Source organism: Chiloscyllium plagiosum, chromosome 15 (assembly GCF_004010195.1).
Source record: "Chiloscyllium plagiosum isolate BGI_BamShark_2017 chromosome 15, ASM401019v2, whole genome shotgun sequence".
Lineage (NCBI taxonomy): Eukaryota > Metazoa > Chordata > Chondrichthyes > Orectolobiformes > Hemiscylliidae > Chiloscyllium > Chiloscyllium plagiosum.
The window spans coordinates 8,632,652-8,658,185 of record NC_057724.1 but is presented as its reverse complement, the minus strand read 5'-3'; the positions used below and the strand labels follow the sequence as shown (position 1 = coordinate 8,658,185).

The 25,534-nt window shown below is 40.2% G+C and overlaps 1 protein-coding gene and 1 long non-coding RNA gene across 3 annotated transcripts in view; one reads left to right on the top strand and one right to left on the bottom strand.

Moving 5' to 3' along the window:
* The window catches only part of LOC122557095, a 32,566-nt gene extending 7,885 nt beyond the window's left edge, over positions 1-24,681 (bottom strand). Inside the window, exons 1-5 of one of the 2 annotated variants that reach the window (XR_006313741.1) lie at positions 24,034-24,681; positions 23,256-23,374; positions 21,706-21,805; positions 19,434-19,541; positions 19,178-19,348 (exon numbers count right to left, since the gene is read on the bottom strand). This is a non-coding gene — a long non-coding RNA (uncharacterized LOC122557095). The remainder of the gene's footprint in view (positions 1-19,177; positions 19,349-19,433; positions 19,542-21,705; positions 21,806-23,255; positions 23,375-24,033) is intronic. The other variant, XR_006313742.1, reaches the window with a different exon arrangement.
* Positions 1-25,534, top strand: part of LOC122557539 (sodium- and chloride-dependent neutral and basic amino acid transporter B(0+)-like) — a 321,849-nt gene that overhangs the window by 205,330 nt on the left and 90,985 nt on the right. The window lies entirely within an intron of this gene.

Below are 25,534 nucleotides of genomic sequence, written 5' to 3'. Positions count from 1 at the left end.
TTGCTCATGTTGGGTATCGGTTCCTTCGTTCTGGTGAGTTGTTGTCTGAGCATGGCTGTTGGTTTGTGTGCCGTTAATGAACACCGGAGGAAACATCAAAGAAGCGCTTCGCAGGAGGCTCCCAAGCACTGATGATGTCGCCTAGCCAGGGGACGAAACGTTTGCAACAAAAATTCCAGCTCGGCGAACAGAACCACAACAATGGGTGTACAATTTCTGTGATAAACAAACGGGTTTGTTTTAGTATAATATGAATTGCCATTGGTTGGAACAAACTATAGGATAACCTGTACAGGATCAGGTTTTCTTTCCTAATTGTAAGCAAATGATGGGAAAAATTCAGCAGAAAATTCTAAAATTGTACATTTCCTTTCATAGAAAATTTCTGTTGCTTGCACATCAGCTCCTGATTGGGGTCCATAGTTGGAACAACACAGAAGGGGGAAAGATACAGAATGGATCCTGACTCTCCAAAAGTCCTGAACAGTCTGCACCTTCTGACCTCTCCTCAGATCTGAAAATTTAAGGGAATATTTCTGTTTGGACTGTTTGTCCTGAAAATCCATCCACTGTAACTTCAATATCTGTTCTCCAGTATCACCAACTATTTAGTTGGTACAGCCATGAGTAGATTAGTAGTACAATAGAATTGCGGAGCATCAAAATTTCCACACCATAAACCTTCAGTCATGCTCTGGTCTGAGCACTGGTACTATTACTTAGGATACTAACAATAGATAGTTTCTTCATCAGGAATGTATTTAACTTCAAAAAAGTTAACCGGGATTTGAAATTAATGTATTTGGAGACCCATACACAATGAAGTTATATCAATAAAATGTGATTAAGAAATAGCTGATGATATAAGACCACTCAATGCTAAATGGTGTCCAAATTTTAGTGATAATCTTGACTACTGAGTTCCTGTGGCCAAGTTGGAAAATGTACCTGTAAGCCAATGGCTCTGGTTCCATTACACCAACGTTTCTATCTAAGTCGCACGGAGATGCTCATTCTAAATCTGCCTCAGAGGGTGAATCTCATTCACTCATTTGAAAATGCTGATGAGTCTAAACTATTCTCCATCAAAACAACTTTCTATGCTCATGGATTATTTGTAAACTACCAACATGAAATTGACACACATTTTTAGATGTTGCAGTCCAAGGGAGAAGGGGTTTGCATCCGTCATTGTCATGGTGTCATTTTGTACAATAAAAAGAGTTTAGGGACAGGACAGGTATTTGCAAGGACTGCATGCAGGTCTAATCGAGGAAATGTATTCTGAGTGACAGCTAAGATGAGTATGGATGAGAAATTCATGGAAATGTAATTGTGGATATTGCTCAAAATTGAAGTGAGTAGGTTCCATAAGTTTTAATGTTATTTGGACAGTGCAAGAAATTGTTAATAGAATACTGAGGTGTGAGCCTTGATCATTTTACCCCACCATCGTTTGTTCAGTTTGGATTTCTGAATTAGGTTATAAAACTGGAGGTGTGGATTCACCTATTAAAAAAGTCACTGTCTATTGTGAACGGCAGGAACTCTTGTTATGACTCACATTAACAGTAGGCAGTCTGGGTTCCTACCCATTAGTTACATAGTGTGAGCAAATTGGAACATGAACTCCAGCTTCTGTATGTCTGTCTGGATAGTCAACATGTACAGTAGCGCCTCGACTTACGAACTTAATCCGTTCCGGGACCCGGTTCGCGAACCGAAAAGTTCGCAAACTGAATTAATTTTTCCCATTGTTCGGATAGCGTAAGAATGCTTTGACGTAGCAATGAACGCTGTTCACAGCGCACGTGCCAAAGACGAACTGAATGAGATCACGCGGGACCTGAGAGCTTTTGCGTTCAACAAGCGCATAGCAAAGCAGAACAATGAAACCAGGTGGTCGCACACAGGCCTTTTGTGTTCGCACCCTGAATTTCGTACGTACATTGAAGCAAACTTTTATATACAATCCTGTTCGTAAACAGATTTGTTCGTGAACGGGGTCGTTTGTATGTTGAGGCGCTACTGTACTTCCAAATAAATCAATCACGAAATGTTGTATTCACCACAAGGCCAAAGAAGCTATTTTAACTCCAACTTGTGCTTTTTCATGACCATATAATTCTCTATCAATTTTCTTTGTTAATTCTTTGTGGGTTCATTTTCTATTTAAATCAGACATCGTATTGATGATTGGTAAGAAATTAATCTTGATTAAGTTATAACTAGTGAGTCGGTGTTAAGCATATGGAATACTGGATGTTTATTTACTAATTAATGTTGTGCAAGCTTAAATGTTATTGGAAAATGTGCCACCAGTAGAAACTGTTGAATGAAATTACTCTAACTTTTAATATGTTGCGGATATCATAGCCTTGCTCAGGAATAAGTCTTATTTTCACAATCTGATGATAGTTTGTGAATAAAGGAAGTTATTCCTTTCATGAATTGTACTTTTGAACTGAGGTATTCTTGATAAAAGAAGTAATTGGAGACTAGTTAGACCAAGAACAGTAGAACCAATCAAGAGGCTAACAGTAAGCAATACCATGGTGTTCATGAAAGGACAAAAAAGTGGATATTTATAAAACCATAAAGAATACGAACAGGAAGAGGTTTCTCAGCCCCTCGAGCCTGCTCCATCATTCATTAAGATCTGAGAGTTCTCATATCCATGTTCCTACATTGTTCTCATAATCCTTGATAGTATGACTGATCAAGAGTCTAAGTTGGCCTTAAATACACAGAAGGGGCTATGCCCCACAGCTCTCTGTGGCAAGGAGTTCCAAAGACTCTCAATCTTCTGAGAGAAGAAATTTCTCCTCATTTGAGACTTAAATTAATGCCCCTTAATTCCGAGATTATGCACTTAGATTCTCAGCATTTACCCTGTCAAACCTTTTATGAATCTTATGTACTTTAATGAGATCACTTCTCATTCTTCTGAACTCCAGTGAGTAGAGTGCCAACCTGTTTATCCTTTGTTCGTAAGATAATCCCCTCGTACCAGGGGTCAATCTTGTTTTCAGACATGCTCCCTTGCTAGCTGAAGACTCCTAAGGTGGGATTCCTTAACACCAATTCACAGAATCACAGAACTGTTCATGCGCAGAAAGAGGGCCTTCAGCTCACCATGTCTGTGCTGACTTTCTGAATAAGTAATTCACTTAGTACCATTCTTCTGCTTCTGCCCATAGCCCTGAAAATTCTGCCTTTTCAGATGATGGTCTAATTTCAGTTGAACACTTCAATTGAACCTGCCTCCTCCAAATGTCACCACACGGGTACTTTTCCAACATTCACTACTTATCTCACAAAGCTGGTCCTTTTTTTTCTAAAAGTTGTTCATTTTCTCAAGGATACAGTGTCCTTGTTTTTTTTTTGAGGGCTTGTAGGAGGAGAGGAGACTGGTTTGGTAGCGAGATTAAAGGATTTTGAGAGGAATTTTTGTTTATATGTAAACAGATGAGACTTCAGATCATGTTTTAGAAGTGACTTGCATAACGAAAGGGGAGTGGTCAGCGCTCTAGCTGAGCAGTTCAATCCAGAATTAGTTGGATGTTCAGCAGTGAGCTGTGTGTAAACAGCTTACTAAACTCTCTCTCTCTTTCTGCTCTTCTAACTTCAACCTGTAAGCATCTGTCCCATTGTTAAAATTATTTTTTTAAGGGGGTTTGCTTATTGGGAATGTCGTGCATATTTGGAAGAGCATAATTAAGTCTAGTTCGGATAGACTGAGTTTTGTTGGGGATCTGTATTCTGTTCTTTGTGTTTCATTGTGTAATTTTGTGAATAAATTTCTGTCTGTTTTAAAACCTAGTCGTCAATCTAGCTAGCTTACTCCGGGTAATTTTCACTGTACACCTACTGAAACAAATTGCAAAGTTATGGTCTGAGTTGCCTGCTCAAGAATGTTTTGAGTGGGCAAAACAGATTTGGAGCTTTTTGTGGGATTTTAAACAGTGAGAGGTAGGTGCTAGTGTCTTTATTTTGGGTGTTGGTTTGGCTGGGTAGATAAAGCTTGCGATAGTAATAGCTCTTTTGGTCACCAAAAGTTTTCTGGAAGTGGATGTGGTGACTTTGGAAGTTTTGTAAAAGGTGAATAAGACCAAGCTCCAGGAATTAGCAAACGAGCTGGAATTGGACCTGCCTGCTTCCGCGAGGAAAGGAGAGATAATTACAGCAGTAGCTCAGCATTTAAATTTGCAGGTGAAACCATCACAATCTATCAAAATTGCAAGAATTCAATTGCAAATGAAGCAGCTTGAGTTAGAGGTGAGAGATAAGGAAAGGGCAGCAGAAATGAAACAATTTGAGTGATGATTAAAATCAGAAGAGAGGGAAAAAGAGAGAGCAGCAGAAGAAAGTAAAAGAGAACATGTTTGAACTTCAGAAACTGACACTTAAAAAGGAAAGTCAGCTTAAAAGGCTGGAGATAAAGGCCGAAGGTAAGCTTAATGAGGAAGAGAGTGAGGAGGAGCAAGCCCCTGGTAGTCAGAAGCCTAGTGAGAAACTGTTTAAGTATGTTCAAGCATTGCCTAGATTTAATAAGAAGGATATGGAAGCCTTTTTCATCTCATTTGAAAAGGTGGCTAAACAAATACAGTGGCCAGTGGTAATGTGGGTTTTGTTGATCCAGACAAAACTTGTAGGTAGGGCTAGTGAGGTATTCGCATTACTATCAGAGGACGTATCTGAGGAATATGAGAAGGTGAAAAAAAACATTTTAAGTGCACATGAGCTTGGACCACAAGCTTATAGACAATGTTTCAGGAATCTAAGGAGGGACCCAGGTCAAACCTACATTGAGTTTGAAAGGATCAACCAGGGTAATTTCAATAGTTAGATAAGAGCTTTAAGAATTGAGCAAACCTATGATGCCCTTAGAGAGGTAATTATTTTGGAGGAATTCAAAAATTCACTGCTTGAAGTAGTGGAAAAGCAGAGAGTTAAAACAGTAAGGTTAGCAGCCAAAGTGGCTGATGATTATGAGCTGGTCCATAACATACAGTTTGGGTTCCAGAAACAATTTCAGTCCATGAGTGATAGAAATTAGGGCAAAGAGAAATCCTCACGTGGAAAGGGAAAGGTAGATCTCAGTGAAGATAACTTACCACAGGGTAAAAAAAAACAAACCCTTGAGGGGGACAAAGAAGTTAAAAAGCTATGGTGTTTTCATTGTAATAAAGTGGGCCACACAAAATCACAGTGCTTGCAGGCTGGGAGAAAGCCAGATGTAGGAAAATCAGACAAGCTGGGAGTTTTGTTGGACTAGTAACAAAAAGCACAAGGGAAGTTAGACAACTGCCTCAGAGTGTACAAGATGATCAGAGGTTAGTTAAACAGGAAGTACCAGATCTGCTTAAAAAATATACAAGCAAGGGCAACATTTATTCACATAGGCCAGGAGAAGCAGGTAAAGAGGTGACAATAATAAGGGACACAGGATCCTCTCGGTCTGTAATGCTGAAGGATGAGGAGATGTGTACTCCTGAGGGACTATTGCCAGAAAAGGTCCTGGTAATAGGAATTCATAGTGAGACAAAAAACACTCAATTATGTAAAGTGAGGCTACAGAATTGAATGGAATTGAATTTATTGTCATGTGTACTGAGGCACAGTGAAAAGCTTTGTCTCAGAGACTCCAGAGAAGAGTGAAGAATTTGTGGTAGGAATACTGGGCATACTCTCAGTTCCAGGAATAAAATTTGTCCTTGCAAATGATATAGCTGATTCACCGGTAGGCGCGCTGCCTACTTTAGTTGAAAAGCCAGTAGAGACACAGGCAACGGAATTTTCCCAGATTGTGTGATCACAAAATCAGAGAGGCACAAGCTGAAGCAGTAGAGATCAAAAGGCACAGATAAAGCTGAGATATCGTCATCCAAGATTTGTTTTGATTACGTAAGTGGGACAGAGCAGGAGCAACTAGGTAAACATCCAAGTATTGTTAGCTCTATTACACTTATTGAGTTATAGCAGAACAATTACATGATTAGATTACATTACAGTGTGGAAACAGGCCCTTCGGCCCAACAAGTCCACACCGACCCGCCGAAGCGCAACCCACCCATACCCCTACATTTACCCCTTACCTAACACTATGGGCAATTTAGCATGGCCAATTCACCTGACTTGCACATCTTTGGACTGTGGGAGGAAACCGGAGCACCCGGAGGAAACCCACGCAGACGCGGGGAGAACGTGCAAACTCCACACAGTCAGTCGCCTGAGGCAGGAAATGAACCCAGATCTCCGGCGCTGTGAGGCAGCAGTGCTAACCACTGTGCCACCGTGCTGCCCACTGATGAGAATTTAAATTTAGATGAGAATTTAAAACAGTTATATCAAAAGGCATTTACAGAGAAGGAGAGTGAATGCATTCTTATGTGTTATCACTTAACAAATAATGTCTTAATGAGGAAATAGACACCAACGCACATTTAAGCAGATGAGAAATAGGCAGAGATTCATCAAATTGCTTTGCCAGTAGGGTATAGAAAGCAAGGGGCACATTTGCTCCCACTTGGGGAGAGGAAAACAGTGGCTAAAATACAAAGACATTTTTACTGGCCTGGATTACACAATGATGTAGTTGAACTTTGCCAGATGTGTCGTTTATGTCAGCTGATCGGAAAACCACAGGCAGTAATAAAATCTGCACTTTTAATACCTATTCCAGCATTTGACGAACCTTTCACAAGAGTCTTGATTAATTGCGTAGGACCCCTACCTCAAACAAAAAGCAGGTATAAGTACTTATTAACAATAATGCATGTGTTGAATAGATTCCCAGAGGCAATCCCATTATGCAATATCACAGCAAAAAGGGTTGTAGAAGAATCACTTAAATGTTTTACTATATATGGACTACCAATAGATATCCAGTCAGATCAATGACCAAACTTCACATCCAAACTATTCAAGGAGGTTTTGGATAACTTGGGAATAAAGCAATTCAAATCTACTGCGTACCATCCAGAATCGCAGGGAGCGCTAGAGAGATGGCATCAAATATGAAAGACCATGTTGAGGGCTTATGGTCAGGATTATCCAGATGATTGGAATAACGGAGTTCTGCTTGTACTTTTTGTAATCAGAGACACACTGAATGAATTGATCATTTGAATTAATTTTTGGACATGAAGTAAGAGGACCATTAACATTGATTAAAGAGAAATTAATAAGTTGGAATTCAGAGACCACCCATTTGGACTATATGTCAAATTTTAAAAAATGATTAAACAGAGCTGCAGAGTTGGCCACATAGCATTTAGGTTAGATTAGCTTCCCTCCAGTATGGAAATAGGTCATTTGGCCCAACAAGTCCACACTTACCATCCGAAGAATAACCCACCAAGACCCATCTGACTAATGCACTTAACACTATGGGCAATAGCCATATCACCTAACCTGCACATCTTTAGACTGTGGAAGGAAACCCATGCAGACACAGGGAGAATGTGCAAACTCCACACAGACAGTCACCTGAGGCTGGAATCGAACCTTGGTCTTTGGTAGTGTGAGGCAGCTGTGCTAACCACTGAGCCATTGTGCCTCAGCATATCACAATATGCAATGAAACAGGAAGTGGATAAGAAAACACAAATTTGCAATTTGTAATTGGGGATAAGGTATTGATGTTACTTCCAGTAACAGGTGAGCCTTTAAAAGCAAGGTATAGTGGACCTTTGTCAAATCGAGAGGAAATTGAGTGAGGTGAACAAGAAGAAATTTCACAGAGTGTGTCATGTGACTATGTTCAAAAAATATTTTGATAAGGAAGGAAAGCAAGAGGAGAAGGTGTTAATGATTACCGCACAGAAGGAAGAACCTAGTTCAGAGGCTTCTGAATTGGACATTCCTCAAATCAAATTGGACAATGAAGAAGTTGTCAAAAATTGGGATAAATTATTGAGTTACCTTCCACAAGAAAATCGAAATGACCTGAAAGAGTTGTTACTATCACACAGGGAGATATGCAGAAATAAACTGGGAAGTACTAACCTAATTGCATGATGTAGATATAGGAGATGCTGTTCCGATTAAGCAATATCGTTATAGGCATAACCCTCTAAAATCGGCACAGTTTCATAAGGAGATAGAGCACATGGTATAATCAAAGTGATTTACAGTTCCTGGAGTTCATCCATAGTCATGGTGTCAAAGCCAGTTGGTACGCAATGGTTATGTGTGGATTATTGCAAAGTCACCGTGTTACAAAGACTGATGCATATCCAATTCCCAGGTTGAAGGACTGTGTTAAAAAAGTGGGACAAGCAACTTACATTTCTCAGCTGGATTGTTCAGAGGCTACTGACAAGTACCCCTGTCAGACAGAGCAAAAGCAATTTTGGTGTTTGTAACACCAAATGGACTATATCAGTTCAAAGTCATGCCATTTAGTATGAAAAAAGCTCCAGCCACATCTCAGAGATTGACGAAGAAGGTCATTGCTGGGTGACCCAGTTGTGTTGTTTATATTGATGACATGGTGATTTTTAGTCACTCATGGAAGGAACATTTACAGCATTTATCGGACTTGTTCCAGGGACTTTGGAAGGCATGCTTGGTGGTAAACTTAACTAAAGGTGAATTTGACCAAAGACCAAGTCACCTTAGATTAGATTACATTACAGTGTGGAAACAGGCCCTTCGGCCCAACAAGTCCACACCGACCCGCCGAAGCGTAACCCACCCATACCTCTACATTTACCCCTTACCTAACACTACGGGCAATTTAGCATAGCCAATTCACCTGACTTGCACATCTTTGGACTGTGGGAGGAAACCGGAGCACCCGAAGGAAACCCACGCAGACACGGGGAGAATGTGCAAACTCCACACAGTCAGTCGCCTGAGGCGGGAATTGAACCCGAGTCTCTGGCGCTGTGAGGCAGCAGTGCTAACCACTGTGCCACCGTGCCACCTTCCTGGGCCATGTTATTGGACATGGGCAAATGGCCCCATGGGATGTGAAAACAGAAGTAATTGGGGAATTTCCCACACTGTCAATGAAAAAAGCAGTACTATGGTTCCTGGGATTGAGTGGAATTTACCGAATGTTTGTGCCAAACTTGAGCAGTGTGGCTGTTCCACTCACCGAATTGTTAAAAAAGGGCAAGAAGTTTCAGTGGACAGCAGACTGTCAAAAGGCATTTGGCAGCCTAAAGACTGTGTTAACCACTGTCCTAGTATTAGCCACAGTGGATTACACGAAGCCTTTTCAAGGTGGCTATCAATGCTAGTGACGTGGATGTCGGTGCGGTGCTCCTGCAGGAGAATGATGGGGGAATAGAAAAAAAATCAGGTATTTTTCTAGGAAGTTGAACGTTCATCAACAGAAATGGTCAATGGTGCAGAAAGAGACTTTAAGCTTGGTGTTGGCATTCCAACATGTTAGTGTTTGTATTACCAGCAATGCATCTGAGACAATCGCATACACTGATTGTAACTCATTGACATTTGTGGAAAAATTTAAGGACAAAAATGCCAGACTGTTTAGATACAGCTTGTTGTTGCAGCCATTCAATTTGATAATTGCGCGTGTGGCAGGTCATGAAGGCGTGACTGCCAATGCATTATCGAGGTTCAAATGAGATATAACGGCATTCGGTGGTGGGTGTGACACGGCCTGAATTTGCATGTGGTTCTGCATGTTTGCAAGTTTATAGTTAGTATATAAGTGTGTTTAGACTACTAACCAGTTTGTTTTTGAAGGGTTTTAAAAATGAAGCCATCTTTTCATATTGACAGTTCATTTTTCTTAAGGGGGAGGGGTCACAAAGCCGGTCCCTTTTTTTCTAAAAACTGCTCTTTTTCTCAAGGATACTGTGTCCTTGGTTTTTCTTAGACAGGTCATAAACAGCTCCTGGCTCCAAGGAGACTGGTTTGGTACAGAGTTTAAAGGATTTTGAGAGGATATTTTGTTTATATGTAAACAGGTGAGATTTCAGGCCAAAGTGGTCATGTTTTAGGAGTGACCTGTATGATGAAAAGGGAGTGGTCAGCTTGCCTGAGCCGTTCAGTCCAGAACTAGTTAGAAGTTCAGCAGTGTGGAAACAGTTTGCTAAACTCTCTCTCTTTCTGCCCTTCTAACTTCAACCTGTAAGCATCTGTTCCATTTTTTGACTGTTTTTTAAAGGGGATTTGCTTATTAGGACTATTGAGTATATTTGAAGCAACATTATTAAGTCTAGTTTGGATAGACTGAGTTCTGTAGGGGTTCTTTATTCTGCTCTTTGTATCTCATTATGTAATTTTATGAATAAATTTCTGTCTGTTTTAAAACCTGGTAGTCAACCTAGCTAGCTTAGTCTGGGTAATTTTCAATACACATTTACTGAAACAAATTGCAAAGTTATGGCCTGGCTTGCCTGCTCAAGAATGTTTTGAGTGGTCTGGCCTAGTCCATAATTCTTGTGTGAGAAAGACTTTTTTCACGTAAAGCAAAAGATGGGAATGCACTTCTAGGACTGATCACTTGCATGAAATTGCTAACAGTTGTTGCCTTAAAGTTGTTACACATAAAATATTTTAAATAAACTTTTTTTCCAATTTCCATAGTTTTGCTTTTGCTATGGTTGGTTAATGTTTCATCTGAATCAAAATGAATTTATTAAACAACAAGTTGGAATTGCTGAAGTTAAATAAGTTACAGATAACAAGATTAGAAAACATCAGTCATGCCATAAATCCTAGCTATCAACACTATGAATTGACATACTTATTGTCCTATGCGAGATGTTGGTGCTCCAATCAAGACACCATTCACTCAAGATTATTAATTGGTTTAACATTCCACAAACTCTCAGACTTAAAGTAAATTAATAATCACATCGAACCTGATCAAATTCTGTTGAACTATTACTTTTGAATTTACTTTTCAAGTGGCACTTATAACAAGAATGATTTATTTCCATTTAAATGATAATTTTATACCAGGCGTAGTGCAGTGTTACACATTATGTTTCCTGTGCTTTAATCAATTCAGAAGAGGAGGCTTTGCCGCAGACTGCGTAGCTACACTGCCTCCGATTCTTACTCCAGGACACCACGGCTACAGAACATGCATCATACCAAAGACAAACAAATTGGTTATCATCTTCTGAAACCATCCAGTACAGCCCAATGGCAGATTGTAACAATAGGAGAGATTTGTAATCAGTGAGAGAAAATTGGAACCTGTACTATTGTGATCTACAGCCCCAGATTCCAAAGTGTGTCTGTGTGTAACTTTTTGCAGGTTGTTATGGCATGGAGACAGACAGCCAAATCAAATCAGCCTGCCTATCCCTGTATTCACAACACAGTAAAATTAAAATAAACAGACACTCTCAAATGGTTACTAATGTTCCCCAATGGTTCCTAACGTGACCTTTTATATAACCATTATCAGAATTTGTGAAGAATCAATCCAAACGCCAAGTTTATAGCTTAAATAACAAAATTAATAATTGGTTTATTACAATATCTTTAACACAGCAATGTTAAACAACAAGTAATCTAATTGATGTCTATGAATTTAACCCAATCTTCTTTGTTCTAGCCCCCACACAAACAAACTGACACAATTAAAGGGATAAATTGAAAGAAACATAAGAGAGATATAACTTGCCAGTTCACTCACACAAACTTGCTGATTTGTGACATCACACATATGGTATTATAAGTTGCTTGGTTTCAAAAGACACCAGTTCATGCAAATAGCTTCCAATAGGCTTCAAGGATTATTTGTTTAATTCTTAGAGCGGAAATTCTATTCACTGAACTTTCAATACATTGGTTATGGAAGGAATAACCAGGGAACAATCAAACCTCTGTCCTGTTGCTTGGAAAACCATAATGTTCTGACGAAAACAGAGCTGAAAAACCAATTCAAATTTTGCTTTCTCTTTCTGTTTCTCTACATCATTCCGTTGTTTACACTATTTGGCACCAATTAATATCCAAATATCTGCCATCTGACTGAACACAAAGCCTCCTCTCCAGAATTGAAATACCTATACATTTCTTAGAACAATAATTAATTTCCAAGCCTCATGAATAAAAACTAGTTTGTTCATTCTCTTTAAAAAACACACAAACTGCTACTCACTGTCCAAAAGTCACCTTTAGTTCTCAGCTTACAACTCCAAACTAAGAATGGCACATAAAGAAATAATGAAGCTCTCAACAAGATTCAGGATTCTCTATAAATGGCTGAGTACAGTTTGCCTGAGATTTGCTTGCTCTACAGTATTGACATTGAATCATAGTATCTGCTGTTTGGCCAACTCTCTCCACCGGTTACTTGAATGTTTCTTTAGGGTTCTTGTAACAAAGGAACTGAAGAGAATCTGCTGACCTCTTGTGGTAAGGTTGACCTTCCTGTCTTAGGTTGGATCTGCTTTGCTTCCAGATTTTTGCTTCTTTCAACATCTAAATGGCTTTCTCTAAAAGAAAATTTTCTTTGGACCACAATAAAGCTGACAAAGTCTTATCAACGTTAAAAATCACACAACACCAGGTTATAGTCCAACAGGGTTTATTTAGAAGGACTAGTTTTCAAAGCACTGCCTCTTCATCAGGTGGCTGTGGAACAGGACCATAAGACACAGAATTTCTTACAAAATGATTATTGTGTCATGGAGATGTAATGATATACTAAACAAATTTAGATGAAGTCTTTCATCTTTTAGAATGGGATATACTAGTTTCGGTTCTTTAATATGTGAATCTCAGAACTCCTTTTAAGTTACATTCTCAAGATAGCTTCAGCTTTTCTAATAATAGGTACCACCTCAGCTCAAAGAATGCACTGAAGTTGTGAAGTTAAAGTCTGTCTGTCTCCCAATATTGAGTCAGATTGGTTCTATTTCTAGAGTCTTATGAGTAATTCCAATGACAATTCTATCGCTAATGAAGGGTGCTTTCAAGACTTCATAGGCACATTTTTCCACTAACCTGGATAGATTAAGAAATAAATTTCCCATATTTTTCTCTGAATGTTGGATGCATCTGATAAATATTGCATTTTACAAAATTTAAATTTGAGGTTTTTAAAAAAAATATATTCATTCGTGGGAGGTGAGCATCGCTGGCCAGGCCAGTATTTATTGCCCATCTTTAATTACCCAGAGGTCAGTTCAGTGTCAACCACATTACTGTTGTTCTGGAGTCACACACCAGGTAAGGATGGCAGTCTGCTTCCCGAAAGGACACTTGTGAACCAGATTGGTTTTTCTGACAACCCGAATGGTTTTATGGTCATTGTTAGACTCCTAGTTCCAGATCTTAATTGAAATCAAGTTCCACCATCTACCATGACATGATTCAAACCTGGCTCTCCAGAACATTACCTGGGTCTTTACATTAACAGAACAGTCCAGCTATAATACCACTAGGCCATTGTCTTCCCTGTAATTGTGAAATACTTGCACAACTTCTGCAATGTTTTCTAATGGAACTTTTATGACTTGGCAAGTTGAATCATTGAATATAAAAGTGTGTTTGCTTGTTCAGCCTCCAATTTGGAGTCTAGTTTGGAGGCAATTCTGTACCTTAAGAACTGTTTTCTCCAAGGTGTCCAATTTTGTGTATTATTATTTACCCATTTCTGAAATTATAATTTCCAGAAATACTGCTGCCTTGGCTTCCTAATTTGATAATTTATTTTCTTTTCACTTAATTATGCAGTACCTCAATGTTGTTTTATTCTCCTGACCTTAAAGGATTTCTTTTTTGCAGCATAACAATGCTGTTACTGTGTATTGCTATCCAGTAGGGTTTTCTCATGTTTATATCGTCAAAGTAGACTATTCCCACCTTGTTTGCAAATTAATGAATGGGTCCCACTTCTTTGTGGCAAAATATAATACTTCCCATTTTTTGCTGCATATGGGTTTAAAGATAATCCCATTCATTTTAATGTGTTCTAACAGATGAATCTCAATCTATTGATTCTGTCTTGCCAAACATTGCCATGAGTTAATCGTCTTGAAATTGTGTATGAGATACCTTCAAAGCTTACCAGAACTCACCACGTCACAGATTACTCATTCTATCAGTCTATCAAGGCAGGCCATTGATGGGTCACATCCGCCATATCTTTCCTGGCAAGGATTTAAATGGCTCACTTTGTTGAGTGGGGTTGAGGAAACCCACTTGGTCATCCAACGAGAAGAAGCCCTTGTCCTAACTGAGGTGTTGAATTAACAACTAGGTACACCTTCCACTGAATCCAAGTATTCATTTGGATCAAATCCGTCTGCACCAAACCAGTGGTTATTGGCTGGGAACCCAGGCAGTGCAGACTGTAAGTGGGAACTGTAAGACCATAAGACATTGGAGCAGAAATTAGGTCCTTCAGCCCATTGAGTCTGCTTTGCCATTCAATCATGGCTGATAAGTTTCTCAACCCCATTCTCCTACTTTCTCCCCATAATCCTTGATCCCCTTGATACTCAAGAACCTATCTGTCTCAGTCTCAAATATACTCAATAGCCTGGACTCCACAGCCTTCTGTGGCAGTGAATTCCATGGATTTACCACTCTCTGGTTGACGTAGTTTCTACTTATATCTGTTCTAAAAGGTCTTCACTTTACTCGAAGGTTGTGCTCTCGGGTCCAAGTCTCTCCTACCAATGGAAACATCTTCCCAACATCTACTCTGTCCAGCCCACTCAGTATTCTGTAAGTTTCAATTAGATTCCCCCTCATTCCTCTAAATTCCACTGAGTATAGACCCAGCGTCCTCAAATGTTCTTCATATGTTAAGCTTTTCATTCCTCAGACTATTCTCGGGAACCTCTTCTGAACATATTCCAGGACCATTACATGCTTCCTGAGATGTGACACCCAAATACTCCAAACGTGGTCTGACTAGAACCTTATACAGCCTCAAAAGTACATCCCTGTACTTATATATTCAAGTCCTCTCAAAATAAATGCCACCATTGCATTTGCCTGCCTAATTACTGACTCAACCTGCAAGTTTAACTTGAGAGAATCTTGGACTAGAACTCCCAAGTCTCTTTTGTGCTTCAGACTTCTAAACTTTCTCCTCATTTAGAAAATAGTCCATGCCACTATTCTTCCAACCAAAGCGTATGACCTCATACTTTCCCACATTGTACTCCATCTGCCACTTCTGTGCCCACTCTCCCAAACTGTCCATATCCTTCTGCAGCCTCCTTGCCTCCTCAATGCTACCCATCCCTCTACCTATCTTTGTATCATCTGCAAATTTAGCCAGAATGACCTCAGTTCCTTCATCTAGATCATTAATGTATAAACATCCATTGGCTTTCCTTGATCTAACCTGCTTGTTACTTCTTCAAAGAACTCTATCCACAAAGTACAGAGATTGGAATCTTGTGTTTTATCAACAGGACTCAGGGAGGAACATGACTGAATGCTCAGTCATTCTCACCAGCCCCATCCTGCCCCAAATGGATGCCCATGTTTACAGAGGGCATGGGAAACATCAGCAAACTTCACCTCACCACCTCAACTGCAACCCCCTCCCCCACCATGGTAGACATTGTTAAAGAGGCCATCAATAGTAGGTTTTATTAATCAAGATCCTATCCTTCCACCCAAATCAGGGTGACATCTTCAATATGGCAGTTCTTAACACATTCCTCAGCTTTAACTCTTTCCGCACCTTCTATGACAAGTATTCATTTGGATCAGATCCATCTGCACCAAACTAGTGGTTATTGGCTGGGCACCCAGGCAGTACAGACTGTAAGTGAGAACTGTGAGAGCAGGAGCTCCTGTCCACAATGTACAGAGACTGGAATCCTGTGTATTATCACCAGGACTCATGGAGAAACATGACTGAACACTCATGATGCAGGAACTTGAATGCTCAGTAATTCCCATCAGCCTCACCCTGCCCCAAATTGATGCCCATGTTTACAGTGGGCACAGAAAACTTCAGCAAACCTTATACCTGGATCTTGGCTGAGGTGCTGACTGACCAAGAGAGCACTCAATGAAGTGACACTGATTGTATTCCAGAATGACTGTGGAATTTCAGGACCATTGCTTACCAATTGAACAGGAATTTTCCTTTGAGCTGTCACTTCTCAGAAGGTGCACACAGTTTGGGTCTTCTGTAGAGTCAGGCTTCTTCCTGTATCTTTCCCCTTTGTGTTGTTCCAAGTAGGGACCCCAATCAGGGCAAGCAGCAGAATATTGAGATTGATCTTGAAAAACCTGTACTAAAACCAGGAAATGTTTTATCTAGATTTACTAGAAAACTATTGAATCCCATTTCAGATTGCAGCTTCCTCTTGTCACAGTCAGACAAAAGCAAAAATCTGCAATGCAGAAGACATAATTCTGAATCTGAGAGATAGATTTTGAGACAGTCCAAACTCTGACTCTGTAAGATACTTAAATAGTACGTGAATTACTTGAGAATTTAATGCACACAACCTGACAAACTATGATCCATGAACTGTGATACAAAATACAGAACAAAGTGGACCTTTCATTTTATGTTTGCTAAATTAAGAATACCTGCAGTTTGCAAGATATTGTAATTATTTGCAAGCTGGCATCTTCATATTTGTGCAACTATGTTAAAACAAAGAACAAAGAAAATTAAGCACAGGAACAGGCCCTTCAGCCCTTCAAGCCTGCGCTGATCAAGATCCTCTATCTAAACCGGTTGCCTATTTTCTAAGGATCTGTATCACTCTGCTTCCTATCCATTCATGTATCTGTCTCGATACATCTTAAGTGATGCTATTATGCCCGCCTCTACCACCTCCACTGGCAACGCGTTCCACACACCCACCACCCTCTGCATAAAGACCTTTCCATACATATCTCCCTTAAGCTTTTCCCCCTCAGCTTGAACTCATGACCCCTAGTAACTGTGTCCGCACTCCGAGAAAAAGCTTCTTGTTATCCAACCTGTCAATACCTCTAATGATTTTGTAGACCTCAATCAGGTCTCCCCTCAATCTGCATCTATCTAATGAAAATAATCCTATTCTACTCAACCTCTCTTCATAGCTAGCACCCTCCATACCAGGCAACATCCTGGTGAACCTCTGATGCAGCCTCTCCAAAGCATCCACATCATTTTAATAATGAGACGACCAGAACTGTACCCAGTATTCCAAATGTGGCCGAACCAAAGTCCTATACAACTGTAACATGACCTGCCAACTCATGTACTCAATACCCCATCTGATGAAGGAAAGCAAGCCTTATGCCTTCTTGACCACTCTATCGACCTGCATTGCCACCTTCAGAGTTTGATGGACCTGTACACCCAGATCTCTCCGTACATCAATTTTCCCCAGGGCTTTTCCATTTACCATATAGTTTGCTCTCAAATTGGATCTTCCAAAATGCATCACTTTGCATTTGCCCGGATTGAACTCCACCTGTCATTTCTCCACCCTACTCTCCAATTTATCTTTATTCTACTGCATTCTCTGACAGTCCCCTTCACTATCTACTACTCCATTAATCTTAGTGTCATCTGCAAACTTGCTAATCAGACTACCTATACCTTCCTCCAGATCATTTATATATATCACAAACAACAGTGGTCCCAGCATGGATCCCTGTGGAACACCACTGGTCACAATTTGCTATTTCGAGAAATTACATTCCACTACTACTTTCTGTCTCCTGTTGCCCAGCCAGTTCTCTATCCATCTAGCTAGTACACCCTGGGCCCCATACAACTTCACTTTCTCCATCAGCTTACCATTGGGAACTCTATCAAACGCCTTACTGAAGTCTATCTATGTGACATCCACAGCATTTCCCTCATCAATCAACTTTGTCACTTCCTCAAAGAATTCTATTAAGTTGGTAGGACACGACCTTCCCTGCACAAAACCACGCTGCCTATTGGATATGTCCATTTTCTTCCAAATGGGAATAGATCATATCACTATCTTCTCCAACAGTTTCCCTACCACTGACGTCAGGCTCACCGGTCTATAATTACCTGGATTATCCCTGCTACCCTTCTTAAACAAGCGGACAACATTAGCAATGCTGCAGTTTTCCAGGAACTCACCATGTTCAAGTATGCTGCAAAGATATCAGTTAATGCCCCAGCTATTTTTTGTCTCGCTTTCCTCAGTAACCTGGGATAGATCTTATCCAGATTTGGGGACTTGTCCGCCTTAACACCTTTTAGAATATCCAACACTTCCTCCCTCCTTATGCTGACTGGACCTAGAGTAATTAACATCTACCCCTAACCTCAAAGGTCCGCAATGTCCCTCTCCTCAATCAATACTGACACAGAGTACTCATTAAGAATCTCACCCACTTTCTCTAACTCTACACATAACTTCCCTCCTTTGTCCTTTGGTGGGCCAACCCTTTCTCTAGTTACCCTTTTGCTCCTTTTTCTGAATAAAAGACCTTGGGATTGTCCTTAAAGTTACTTGCTAAAAGTATCCCAAGACCTCTTTTAGCCCTCTTAATTAAAACCTTTGTTTTAATCATGTAAATGTTATAAATTTTGCTTTTTTTTCTAACACTGGAGTCTTCATAGTCCTATCAGACCATAGGGCTGCTCTCTCATTAGAGAGTGAGGTGACTGGTGGTGGTTTACGCTGAGGTTGTTTACACCGTGCCTCAGACAAGGGGAGAGTTCCTGGAGGAGAGTTCTTCATGGTAACCTCAGCTGGTACAAGAATTGTCACCAGCTCACCATCGAACTAACTGAACTAACCAACCCACCTTGTTTTAGTTGTTTAATCAACACAATTCATCTGGTTTGTTATGAACTCTTGTTACTTTCAGGCAAAGAGCCTTTGTAATTTTACTATTTTTCCTCACTCTGACCCTAACTGCTGTGCATTCTTAGGGTTATACGTTCTGTTTCTCACTGTCACACTTTGCAGTTATCCTTACCTGATCCTTACATGATCCAGGATCAATGGTGTGTCTTTTCTCTTTAACATTGTGAAATACACCTCAGTGAAGTCTTCACACACACAAATCCCAGTGCACACCCATTACTCCAGCTTCAATCCCTAACCAAGATGGTATTCACAGTGAACTAAACTGAGCATGAGTGGAAGCAGAACAAGTGGATATCTTGACTTTGAAAGGATATGCTGTGTGTTGAACCTATTGGAACTCTAAAGCCTAATTTGTGTTCTCTGGTGCTTAACTGTTAAAAGATTTCAAAGCTGTCCCTCACCTGCCACAAGGTGGGGCCCTCAGCTTGGACAACTCTCACCATGGCCACAATGGGGATCCACATAATACAGAAGATGGCCAAACACCAGCCCAGTGCTCCTGACCAGACAGGGTATTCAACAGGTCCAAATGTTGGAGGGGTGAGTGTTGCTAAGGACCAGATTAAAACTGCCTGAATGAAAAGGTACAAAACTAGATCAGAATGAGAGATTGATTATTTTCAGTTTAAATCATAATAATGTGTAACAGCTCCTTACCACCAGCAAACATGAAGAGATCAGAATCCAACAGATTCTCCACCAGAGCCAGGAGTCAAATCCTTTCCCCAATCATCATCTCAATGTCCTTGATGAATCTGTTTATCCCTATACACAACAAGGAAGCAGAGAGACACCATCACTCGCTCTGTCCTGTCTTCAGGGCAGCTTGTTTACTGTTGAAGCTCATCTTGTACAGGATGGCACAGATGAACAGGTTAAACCAGAGAAGGGATCGCTCAGCATTTCAAACAGGATAAGAAAATTGATCCCTGTCACCAACTGATTGATCTTTCTCTCCCATTGTCCATCCCAGCACAAATCGGAAACATGAGTTTTTCCTGGAATGAGTTCTTCTTGGGCGAAGAAGGTAACGTGGAATTTGAAACACAAACAGATCAATCATGGCCGTATTGATGGTGGAGCAGGCTTGAGGGGCCGAATGGTCTATTTCTGTTGTTGCTCACATGTTTCTGTATTTAGGACTTGTTACAAATATTTCAGTTTCATATTTTACAAGTCCTTAGAGACGTTGACAGGTCATGATCATGGTAGAGGAAACTATTCAAGTTGGGAGAGGAAATATGAATAACCTCAAGACTACTCTCTGTATCACTGGCAAACTGACACAGGATAAATAAAACAATGGAGTTAAATGTGTGGCTCAGATTGGTGTGGGAGGTATAGGGTTCAGTTCATGGGACACTAAACCTTCACGACTACTCTCTGTATCACTGGCAAACTGACACAGGATAAATAAAACAATGGAGTTAAATGTGTAGGAGGTGTGGGAGGTATAGGGTTCAGTTCATGGGACACTAGGATAGTACTGTGATAGAAGGAAACTGTTCCATTGGGGTGGACAGGCCTCAGTTGACCCATACTTGAATCAGTGCCCTGGCAAATTGAGCAACAAGGGCTGTGGAGGATTCTTTGGGGCTTTACTCTGAGTGGAGGTGGTGAGGGTCCAGGAGAGAGAACAATAAGCTGACCAAGGAAAACGATTATGTGGCTTTATAAGGCAACCCCTTGGATAATGATACTCAGAGTAAACAATAAGGGACAAGACTGTCTAAGAACATACAATCAGCAGGAAATGAAGTCAAAAGATGGGGAGGTGCAGATGGTGTAAAGGAAAGTTCATGGCTCTTTACTTAAATGTACATGCTATTCGGAACAATCTAAATGAGTTAATGGCACAAAGAGGTAAGACTTTATAACCATTATGGAAACATGGTTGTAAGGAGATCAAAGATCAGAGAAATGTGGCTTTTCAGATGGAAGGAAAGAATGTTGGAGTAGCTTTGTCAGTATCAGGTGTGATAAAAAATCTATTGGATAATGTAGATTCCATATGGGTGTAGGTGAGAAATAACCAAAGAAAGGAAAGTACTTATGGGAGTAATCCATAGCTCACCCCAATTATAGAGCTGTACAGCATGGAAATAGACCCTTCGGTCCAACTCGTCCATGGTGACGAGCTATCCTAAATTAATCTAGTCCTATTTGCCAGCAGTTTGCACATATCCTTCTCAACACTTCCTATCTATATACCAGCCAGATGTCTTTTAAAATGTTATGATATTAAAGTGCCGGTGTTAGACTAGGGTGGACAAAGTTAAAAATCAGACAATATCAGGTCTGTTGGACTATAACCTGGTGTTGTGTGATTTTTAACTTTTAAAATGATGTAATTGTACCAGCCTCCACCACATCCTTGAACAGCTCATTCCACACATGCACCACCCTCTGCAAGAAAAAGTTGCTCTTTAGGTCCTTTTTAAATATTTCCCCTCTCAGCTTAAACTTATGCCTTCAAGTTTTGGACTCCGCTACCCCGGGGTAAAGACCATGGCTAAACACCATATCCATGCCCTTCATTGTTTTATAAACTTCTATAACGTTACCCCTGAGCCTCAGATGCTCTTTGGAAAATAGCCCCAGCCTATTCAACCTTTCCCAAAAGCTAAACCCTCCAACTCTGGGAACATACTTGTAAATCTTTTCTGAAACATTTCAAGTTTCACAATATCCTTCCCATAGTAGGGAGACCAAAACTGAACACAGTATTCCAAAAGTGGTCTAATCAATGTCGTGCAAACCGCATTTAACAAAGAAGAGCACTTGAATTCCCATCACTTTCTGATATAAAGAGCTATCTACACATCCAGCAGCCAATTCATTTGGTCTGATTTTATTAAAGAAACTTTTAAGTCCACAAAGTCCACAAATTTAATTGATTTTGTTTCAGTATTTTCCAAGATTCGCTGACCATTAATCCAGCTGAGACCGATGAGTTGTAGGAGAGCTGTTATAAGGAGAATCCAGTCCGTAGCGTAATGATCGACAAAATTTAACAAGTAAATCCCAGCCTAAAATTATATGGAAAATTGAAAAATGTTACACAGGAAAATTATTAAGTACTCTTACTTTCAAATTCAGACTTTAAAGAGATTATAAATATGAAGACCTTTGGGTATTTACGAAAAACATAATTCTAATTAAAGCAAAATCCTGCAGATGATGGAAATCTGAAACAACCACAGAAAATACTGGAGAAACTTTCCAGGTCTGGCAGCATCTGTGCAGAGAGAAACTGAGTTACTGTTCCGAGTCTGGCATGACTCATTGTCAGAAATGTTCCAACACAATTCTAACTTGATGCTCAATATTCACTCATTCATTTATGTCTGGGCATCTATTACATTGTTGTTCTTTCTTCTACATTGGTAACTAAATGTGATTTTTGAAAATGAGAGATCAGAATTTACTTGCAGTGTTCTAAATGTGATTTCACATAGGTCAAATGCTTTCTAGATTTAGAATGATCACCCTTTCTTAACCCTCTGTCTCCAGATTTAACTGCCTGAGAACATTGGGGGGTATTTTCTTAAATCCCATGAAAACAATGATCTCTCTCAGTATCTCAAAGTTCAGCAATTTAACTTTGAGATCCTCTACAAACCAGGCAGGAAAATAGTTTCTTCAGACACAATGAGAGGTGTACCAAAGCCAAATGAGACTGTGACGGTTTTGCTAAATTGACAAAACATTACATGAGAAAATATAGTCAATATGAATACAATAAGTATTGGACAACAGAACTGCAACCGCTTCAATAAAAACAGATAACTGATGGCATTTTGGGAAGTTATTATTGATGTCAGGCTTGATGTGACACAAGAGGTGCCAGATGCTTGTAGCTGAAGCTCTTTACCAAGCTATATTGCCACATTATACCGGGGCATTTGGGCATAGAGTGAAAAAAGGCATCTGTATAGCTCACTGTGTATTGATCGGAACACTGAGATGTCAGTGAGAATATGTCATAGTCACCCACCATGTCAACAGAAAGAACCTCTCTACCCTTATAAGATTGCATTGTAACCTTGGTTGAAGTTTGCAACATTTATTTCCCATCAATGGTGACAATTTTCACTAAGTCACTGACTAATTTTCTAATTTTCCAACCACCAGACATTGGAAGGATAACTCAACTATACCAATAGCAGTCACCACATGGAGAAAGGATATTCCATTCAGTGATAACAAATGTGTCTGCTGAGAAATCTTATAACATAATAAACAGAATTGTGGTCCTGTTTCCCAGTCCTAGTGTGAGATTAGAATGTCTGAGAGCGAACTCAGAATCACAGCAACATGTCAATATGACAAGATCACTGCACAACATTAAACAGCTGCAAAAGGAAAGGACCCAGAGCACAAGCTCTTCCTGTATTACTTCATCCCATGAATTTGATCAACTTTTAAGAGTTACTGAGTACATGTGATAGCAGCTTAAATCACTGAAATACAACCTACCTGTGTCACACATAGAAGGCCAAGCAGATAAAATAATGAACAAACTCCAGCTGTCAGAAGAAGGCGCTTTGATCACAGCAATGTAGGGAACTGGTCCTGCAGGGCTGTCATAACTGTTTCTGATGAAGAAAATGTCAAATGAAGTGATTAATTAATAACTTGCACAATGACAGGACAAAACATCACTGGACACACCAAAGCCCTGGGAGTTTGGAGTAAAAGGTTTCTGCATCCATTTCTCTAGCCCTGAGTCATGTATTTTTTTCCCCAATCCTGGTGCTCTAATGCAGAGGATAACTGCACCATCATTATTCTCAGATATCACGTAGGGTGTTTCAACATGAGTGAGTTTCAACATTAGTAAGTGAGTTTGCTGACCATCCTGTTCACTGTGAGGCAGGTAAATAAAAGTCCTCATCTCTTCAACAGCAGTATTTGTCTCAATTAAATGTGAAGGGATAAATTCTAGGCATGAGGGCAAAGAAAAGAGATGGAACATGAACATCAAGATTGAAACCACCATAATAGATATCAAACAGATTGCATTATGAAATTGTTCAGATGTCATGTGATTTTCTTTCCCCCGAATTTTACTTCAAAGCAGTTGCTAATCATTAAGACAAAGATTGATTCTTCTTTCAGACAACGATGAAACAATTGCTACAAAGAAATATTAGGCATTTATCCACTGACATCACCGACAGCAGTTTTTTGCTCAATTCGGTCATAATTCTTTCAAAAGAAATCAGTTATTTAAATGATGCAATGCCATTTTTACCTAAACCTCCAAACTCTGTGTCAACTCCCAGAGTGAACAGCATGAAGAAAAATAAAACAGACCATAATGGTGCCCACGGCAACTGTGCAAGGGCCTCTGGGTAGGCAATGAAGACCAAACTGAAACCTGGACAGTGGATAGAATTGAAAAGGTACAATTAATGTTGCGGTAAACTGGTTAGTGACTTAAAATCCACTTAATTTATTATTGCTTAATTTGTCAACATTTGCAAAATTGTTCATTTCACCAGCCTTCAATGATGTGCTGATATATGTTTACAATATAAATAATTAGAAATACATAACCAATCAATCTCAATTAAGGCAAAAAAATCTTATATGCTGTTGAGAGTGGCATTTTAAAACAGAGAAGACTTTTGGAGAATCAGGAATGGGAGAGAAATAATTGAACAGATAATTTAGTGCAGTGCATTTCTTAATTTGTTAGGGGTTGCAAAGTGTAGTTGCACAAATGGACCTTGGTAACCTTTTCATTAAGTCACTGATGACTAACGTGTATGGACAGCAAGCTGTTAGGAAGCCTCATGGAATGTCAGCTTGTATAGCAAGAGAATTTGAATAAAGGAATAGTGAAGTCTTGCTTCAATTGTTTAGGAGCTTGGTTAGAGTTGAAAAGTGTGGTGCTGGGAAAAGCACAGCATCCCAGGAGCAGGAGAGTCAATGTGTCAGTTAAAAGCCCTTCATGATGAATATGGATAAGGGAGGGGACTGAGAAATTTTTGGGCTGGGGGGGAGTATGGTGGTACAGAAGATGGACAGGTAGAACAGGACAAGAGGGCAATGCCAAACTGGAAGGTGGGATCTGGGATGGTGGGCCAGGGTGGGGAGATTTGGAAACTGGTGAAGTTAATGTTGATGCTACGTTGGTGGAGGGTCCCAAGGCGGAAGATGATGTGTGCTTCCTCCGGTTGGCAGGTGGCTTTGATTTGGTGGTGGAGGGGGTCTAGGATTTGCATTTCCTCGGGGGAGTGGGAAGGGGAGTTGAAGTGTTTGGCCACAGGGAGGTGGGATTGTTCAATGCATGTGAACCAGAAATGTTCCCCGAACCATTCCGTGCATTGGGTCTCGGTCTCCCCGATGTAAAGGAGACCACATCGAGAGTAATGGATGAAGTAAATGAGGTTTGAGGGAGTGCAGTAAAATCTCTACCGGATTTGAAATTATCCTTTATAGCCTTGGACAAAGGGGAGGTGGAGGTGTGGGTGCAGGTTTTGCACCTCGTGCAGTGGCAAGGGCAGGTGTTGGGTGCAGGGGGTGGGTTGGTGGAAATTGTGGACCTAACAAGGAAATCACAGATGGAAAGGTATCTGTAGAATGCAGGGAGGAAAATATATCTCTGTTGGTGGGATCTGTATGTAGGTGGCAAAAATAATGGAGGACAATGCACTGTATCTAGAGATTCATGGGGTGGAATGTGAGGACCACAGAGGGAGGGTTCCATCCTTGTTGCGGTTGGGGGGTGGGGTTCAAGGGCAGAGGTG